The sequence below is a fragment of the Ricinus communis genome, chromosome 1, assembly GCF_019578655.1.
Source record: "Ricinus communis isolate WT05 ecotype wild-type chromosome 1, ASM1957865v1, whole genome shotgun sequence".
NCBI lineage: Eukaryota > Viridiplantae > Streptophyta > Magnoliopsida > Malpighiales > Euphorbiaceae > Ricinus > Ricinus communis.
In genome coordinates, this window is record NC_063256.1 from 13,614,287 (window position 1) to 13,622,048 (window position 7,762).

At 33.5% G+C, this 7,762-nt stretch overlaps 1 long non-coding RNA gene across 6 annotated transcripts; it reads right to left on the minus strand.

The window, feature by feature from the left end:
- Window positions 1-3,078: 3,078 nt before the first annotated feature.
- Window positions 3,079-7,158, minus strand: LOC107262600. Of its 6 annotated transcripts, XR_007217637.1 has the most exons (6): window positions 6,336-7,158; window positions 5,864-6,215; window positions 5,186-5,710; window positions 3,534-4,436; window positions 3,358-3,420; window positions 3,079-3,113 (listed from the first exon to the last, which is right to left on the minus strand). It is a non-coding gene; the product is annotated as an uncharacterized LOC107262600 (long non-coding RNA). The 6 variants fall into 6 exon arrangements; XR_007217634.1 differs by having other exon boundaries at window positions 3,099-3,113; window positions 3,358-4,436; XR_007217635.1 differs by lacking the exons at window positions 3,079-3,113; window positions 3,358-3,420 and having other exon boundaries at window positions 4,411-4,436; window positions 4,668-5,710.
- Between the last annotated feature and the right edge of the window lie 604 nt (window positions 7,159-7,762).

The following is a 7,762-nucleotide window of genomic DNA, read 5'->3' on the forward strand; positions in this document are numbered from 1 at the left end:
CAAGATATGTATTCGTACTTTTTTCTGACAGTTCTAATAGTTGGGGTAAAACTATTTAACTTTTAAGGTTTGATAGTATTCTAACGTTTTAAAAATATATTTCCTTTCAATTCTGTAATAATATAACACTTTTTTCATTAATTATTTTTTATTACTTAACTGTTGAACTATTGAAAAGTTTAGTGCTACTTTTCTTTTGTTACTTTTGTCCTAGAATTTATTAGAACTAGTTTTTTTTTTTTTAAATAGTAGAATTGAAATAATGGCTATAATATTTGGGGGAAAATATAAATTGTATTTAGGGGCTCAAAAGACTTAGGTTTAAGCAGATTGAAGGAGCTCAGCCTGAAATCAAAGTTATGGCAAGTGTGCTCGGGGAGTCTTTAACTAGTGGTGAAATAAAAGCTATTGATAGGCCAATTTAGCTGGCTAAGAGATGAGATTCGATTAGAGGGTCAATTGGACTTTCCTAATATGCCCAAGTCAATGCGGGATAAGAATTTATAATGATTTGAATTATTTTAAAAAAAAAAAGATCAAGCACCAGTTCAACTCTAGACTCAATGAGATCTATAAACACTATAAGCATACAGTGATGAAAGAATAGATGTTTTTGACTTGATGGACACGAAGGCAATAATAGTTAAATTTTTTGAAACTATTCTTAGCCATAAGAAACCGTCAATGGTACTGCTCCTACCAACACTAACAACACCATCGCTAATCAACAACCAACCATTACTTTGGTGGTAAAGCATAAAGGAAATGGTGGTCCTTTTGAGTTTGCTGATAGTGACGATGAAGTGCTGATTCTTCTCGCTTTTTCACTAAAAATCCTCGACTTGAGAAAATGATGAAACAAATGGACAAGATGAAAGGATGAATGGGAAGGAATACCTCAAAGGGAAAGGTGAATGTCTCTAACTTTAAGAAATTCGATGGTCCCGGGGATCTCCAGTCTTTTCTTAAATGCTTAATGAGTTCGCATATCTACATGCTTCATTCAAGTATGCTATTTGATCGGAGCTACTGCCTCGCTGGTGCTGGTAGTTGGATGAAAAAATAAAGAGAGGATTGGAAAGACGTGCTAAGAGATTTATGGGCCAATATGGATACAACACTGAAGTAAAAATAAGTGAATGTGCTTCCAATGTAGGCCGAGCTTAAGAGGAATTTGTATAGGATGAACAACGTGCGAATAACTCTAATTTAGTGTAGCTACTCAACCAAGGAAGTATTGAAACTACCGCATTGATATGAATGCCTGAGAAATAAGATAAAAAGGTGTGTGCTTAAAACAAGTAGATGGACTAGGTTAAAGTACTCTTGTTAGGGTTAGGAAAATATTCATCTATTTGTATACTTTCCAAACACATTATCTTTGATGCTAGAGGGGAAACTTAGGCTCCGTAAGGGATACAAACACTATTTGCAATGACATTTTAAAGTGTCAACTCCTTTTCCCGATAGTCACATAATCATTGTAGTTTCTTAGGTCCCTCGACAAAATGACTAATTTCAAAATGGGCCTAGTATTGAAGAGCAATTCCTCGACATTGAGGCCGGGCTAAAAACCTACTAGCGCTTACGAACTCTTGTAATTGAATATCTTATTGGATTAGGATTGAATTAGATTAGTAGGAACAAGTGTTTTCTTTTAGGATTTATGATTGAATTAGGTTAAAGATTTGAAATATATTAAATTAATTAATTAGATTAATAACCAGTTAATACTTAATTTTTTTATGAGATGAAAATTTTTTCATCCCCTTCACATGAAGTAGGAATGTGTGAGCGCAAATAGATTTTAGCCTTGGCTATGGGTGATATTTTATCTCATCATTGTATTGAGAAATTGCTCTTCATACTACCAAGTTCGTTTCAAAATGAGTTATTCGCTCGAGGGACCTATAGAGGACCACAATTATCATATTTTTTAGAATCGCGACCCAAAAATATAAGGACAAATAAGACAATTGGTATCACTTATAGAGAGCTAGAGATTATAGGTTTGAAAAGTAAAGTACGAATAGAGAAGGTCTGAGGCGTCCCTATCTGCAGATTCCACTCAAGTAAATGAATCTTTACATTTTAATCTAGTCAATTCTACTTATTTTAAACCATGAACCATTTCTTATCTAATGTGAGATGAGCAAACAAATTCTGACCTAATTGGTACCCCAATTAGCCCTAGCGGGAGGTACTTTGGTATCTTAAATTTTATCTTTACAAGCAAGGTGAATGCAATTTTATTACCTAAATCTAGGTGCCGGATTCATGTTCATCTTATAAGCATGTGAGTGATCACCCATAAATTTTAAGTTGATTTTAATCCCTTATATATGTGGTGAAAACCTAAAAGCAATAAAATAAAACATACATAGAAGGGGGGGAGGAGAAAAGAAAAATCCAGAAAAGGATTAAGGTGATCGGGGCGATTAAGGGGAGGAATTAATTACAATCATGGCTTAAAAATATCAAAAATAAGAAATTTAACTAATTAATTAACTAAAATTAATCCTAAAAGTCCAAAAAGATCAGTTATGATATCTAAATCAGGTAAGTAGAACCTGTCACTCCGAAAAAATTTTAAGTTAGTAAAGGAAATTAACTAAGAAGCAATAAACAAACAAATTATATAATGAAAAAGATTAAAACCAAATTAAGAAAGAAACATTCAATATAAAAATAATACTAAAGGTAAGCGAGCACTACGAGTAATAAGTTAATAAACTGTTAATTTAATACTTTCGGTGCAAAGGAAGCTAACCCGACACAAAAATAAAGTGTTTTCAGAGCGTTACTATTACAAATATTTATCAAATGGCTCAAACAATATCATGTCAATTATGACCATTGTAATAGAAATTTTAATTATCTTTAGTTAAAATCCACTTGTTTTCTTTAATAAATTTTGTTAGGTTTTTTAAATTTACTACTCATATATTTGTTTCAATTCAGATCCTATACTATACAATTATATAATTTCAACACATTAAAGAATATAAAAAGAAGAAAAGTAAAGATTATAAGTTTGAAATAGAGATAATACTGGGAAAGAAACAACCTGTTACTCGTGGATAGATGGTCCTGAAGGCTTCTTCAACAATGTCCTGAAAGTAGCAAATTTATCTAATTGTGATGGATATAACACAAATGATCGCAGTCAATTAAAAGACTTGACTAAGACGCAGATGTAACAAACAAACATTTGATAACTCAGATTTTATTGCACAGTTAGTGTTGTCTTTATCCACACTGTTAGAAATTTGTGAAATTGCAGAAAAATTACAAGAAATTTACTAACGTTGCTGGTATTCTTGGCAGGAAAGCAGAAAAGGAAAAGATTAATTAAACCTGCTGGTATCAAACAATCAATAGAGGAAATGCTTGCTTGATTGCCATATCCAAACCCTCTTCCTATGCACAACCAGTCACACCATAATTGAGCAAAAGTAAAGATATAAATAAATGATACATGGACAAAAAACCTCTAAATGAATTTTACACGTACAGAAATAGGAAATACTTACAAATGAAAAATGTAATGCTCACAAATGTAGAAGGTTTGAAATTGGGTTCCACCCATAATTCAGGGTCTCTTATCTGTTGGTAGTGCAAACTTTAGCTCAAATGGAATCTCGCAGAATCCTACAAGCTTTGCCAGACTATCTTAGCACTTTCAATGTGTATATGTGGATTTGTTCACAAACTGCAGTTTCCTCTGCTTCCCCATTTCATGTACGCGCCTCTCTCTCGTCGGCATTTAAACGTGAAGTCAACCTCTTTGCCAGAAACTCTCTTTCACGTCTCATTGCTCGAGTTAGTTTAAGCAAGACATAAAAGAAAATTAGTTTAAGCAATACAGCTCCAAGCAATGTGTCAGTTCCTAGGCTAAAAAGAGAGAAAAACCTTGACGATAGAGAAATTGTAAGCTCATCTCCAACACGAGGAGCAGGACTTGAACTGCCAAATGCCGCTTCATTTGCTTCCAGCATGAAGAATATGAAAATGAATTTCCTGATACTAAGTTACTACATAAATTCAAATGAAAATAACAGGCCAATATAGTAGTAGAGGACCAAATGAACTGCAAATACTATATAGCAAACAAGTAGCTGCTTGTGGTATTGCAGTTTGGCAACATGTTCCTTCAATTCTGTCACATAAGCTCTTATGCTTCTCACGTTCTCCTCTGCTGCATTTTCTTCATATTAACTGAACTAGAACGACAATAGCATAGAGTTCCTTCCTTTGATGAAACGTCTCCACATTCTTCACTTTTTGTAGGAGTCTCTTTCTCAGACTCTGGCTGGGTCTCACCGGATATGAAATGAAGTCTTCATTTCCCGGTGCTCTGTTTTCAATCTCATTTTCCAAAACTTGCTGGGAAGTTGGAGTCCCGGCAGGGTATATGACCGCTTCTTTTCCCAACCCTGCAAGGAAAAAGAATTTCAAGATGTAGTCTACAGGAATCGGACAAGTACTTGTTGAACTTGCTTAGATGGTTCTGACAGTAGCACTTAGGTGTTATCCTAGAATCCATTATTACAACATGCAAGTATCGATATGAAGAAGGATATATTCTACATGTAAAAGTTGGAGACAAAAGCAAGGTATGAAATAAAACTTGACAATCAAAAAGTATGCTAATATTCAAATCTGACCTGAGCTTTCTTATCACAGTTATCAGAGTCATCAAACTAAAATTGAATAATATCAAATTTACCAATATCGGTTCCCATTTAATGCATATAATATCTAGCTTGAACTATAAACATAATATCTTAATGATATTCTCTGAGCCCCATCTGCATGTCTGTGAAGCTGTTTCACTTCCAGCAAGGTCTTCGAAATTTTGATAATCATGGGTGATTTCAGAAAGGTTTGAAATTGGGTTCCACCCATAATTCAGGGTCTCTTATCTGTTGGTAGTGCCACACTATCTCAGCACTTTCATGTGTATATGTGGATTTGTTCACAAACTGCAGTTTCCTCTGCTTCCTCATTTCATGTACGGGCCTCTCTCTCGTCGGCATTTAAACGTGAAGTCAACCTCTTTGCCAGAAACTCTCTTATCAGTCTCATTGCTCGAGTTAGTTTAAGCAAGACATAAGAGAAAATTAGTTTAAGCATTACAGCTCCAAGCAATGGGTCAGTTCGTAGGCAAAAAAGAGAGAAAAACCTTGACGATAGAGAAATTGTAAGCTCATCTCCAGCACGAGGAGCGGGACTTGAATTGCCAAATGCCGCTTCATTTGCTTCCAGCATGAAGAATATGAAAATGAATTTCCTGATACTAAGTTACTACATAAATTCAAATGAAAATAACAGGCCAATGTAGTAGTAGAGGACCAAATGAACTGCAAATACTATATAGCAAACAAGTAGCTGCTTGTGGTATTGCAGTTTGGCAACATGTTCCTTCAATTCTGTCACATAAGTTCTTATGCTTCTCACGTTCTCCTCTGCTGCATTTTCTTCATATTAACTGAACTAGAACGACAATAGCCTGGAGTTCCTTCCCGTGATGAAACGTCTCCACATTCTTCACTTTTTGTAGGATTCTCTTTCTCAGACTCTGGCTGGGTCTCACCGGATGTGAAATGAAGTCTTCATTTTGTGGTGCTCTGTTTTCAATCTCATTTTCCAAAACTTGCTGGGAAGTTGGAGTCCCAGCAGGGGTACATGACCGCTTCATTTCCCAACCCTGCAAGGAAAAAGAATTTCAGGATGTAGTCAACAGGAATCAGATAAGTATCGATATCAAGAAGGATATATTCTACATGTAAAAGATGGAGACAAAAAAAACGTATGAAATAAAACTTGACAATCAAAAAGTATGCTAATATTCAAATCTGACCTGAATAATATCAAATTTACCAATATCGGCACCTCTTATAGTTTCAGCAACTTAGTAAAGTAAAATCAAGCCATGCTCCCATTTAATGCATATAATATCTTAATGATATTCTCTGAGCCCCATCTGCATGTCTGTGAAGCTGTTTCACTTCTAGCAAGGTCTTCGAAATTTTGATAATCATGGGTGATTTCAGAAAGGTTAATAAATTGTTATTCTAATGCTTGCAGCGGCAAAGGAAGCTACACCAACACAAAGATACAGTTCTACACTAGGCACGCATACTTATAAGATGGCTCAAATGTTGATCATTGGTTGTGTTTTCTTCCACCAACTTCTCGACCACAGCTACTTTCTTCATATGAGAACCACAAAATAACCAGCAGTTGAGATAACACCTAACAGAAAATCTACTCTTTCAGAAAAAGAAAGAAAGAAAGAAATGCGTATGCCTCTGGGTCAACTAGAATTCGACCTGATTCTGAATTCAGCAGATCCCTGACATTTTCATTATAAATCTCTAATCAAGAATCTTAATTGTAAAGTCTCTCTGTGCCGTCTGCACCCGGGCCAGTACTCAAAAGATCAGTTAATGAAGTTACAAAAGGAAACTACAAAATCAAGTGATTTACTTTAATATATACATCCTGATTTTCCACCCATTTTTTTGAAAATGAAAAGCCTCCTTTGTTGTCTATTGTCATAATAAATTACAATTTTGATAAACAGTAACAACAGATCCAGATTAAGCAACGATACACTCGTCTCAAAATAAAGAGATTAATTCAATCGCAACAAAATCTAAGAAGAAAAAGAAAGAAAAATAGCCTCTAATATATAAAAAAAAAAAAACAGCACCAAAAGTTTCTAAAGAAAAAGAGAAAGGAAAGTTAGTAACAGAGCGACAAAACATTTGGTAAAACCTGCCATTTCTAAAATGATAGTATCCAATTTACATAAAAGAAAATGATCATGAAACACAGCGTTTCCTTCAATTTAAGCGTGGATCTTAAGGAAATAAATTCAATACTCACGGAATTCTCAAGATAAGAACAATGCGGCAAGCTTTTCAAACAGAATCAGAGAAAGAGAGAGAGAGAGGAGTGTTGAGAGAGAGAGAGAGAGAGAGGGAGGAGTATTTAGAGAGAGAAGGAAAGAGAATGGGTATTTTTAAGGATGAAGAAGAAGAGATTTGTTTGTCTGTCTTTAATGAAGAAAAAAGGGCAGCTTTGTGTTGTGACCCACAATATAAACATTTGATTTTGTGAGCGCCAACGGCTAGTTTCTGTATATTCTTCTGCTGCGTTGGCGTGCCTTTAATCGCCAATGCAAAATTTGTGTATAAATCTCAATAAATTACTATTATCTTATTAAAGTTTAGACAAATTTACAAGTCCAATCTTGCTTTTAAAAAAAGTAAAGTAATTCCTTTATAATATTTGCTTTCTTAATTATTAACTCTTTTTATCATTTTATTTTATCAGTCACAAAGATCTTAATTTGGTCCTTATACTTATTATAAGTTTAATTTAATATAATAAAGAGTTAAATTTAGTTTTTATACTTAATATTAAATATTAAAATTCTTTTAAAATAATTTTTATTTTAAAATTTTTCTACTTTCCTTCAATTCTATTAGAAGAAAGAAAATCATGGATAGATCTTTTTATTTATTGATTGATCTTTTAGGAAAACAAATCATAGATATCTCATTTAATTATTTATTATTCTTTTTGTAATTAATACACTTAATGAAAATAATTTATGCAACTAAATTCAAAGGTAAAAACTAATTCAAAGTTAATTTAATATACATAATGCAAATAATTTATGCATAAAAATTAATGAATTTGATAATGGTTTACGTGTTAGAATTAATTGTGTAGGTAAATAATAGGAATA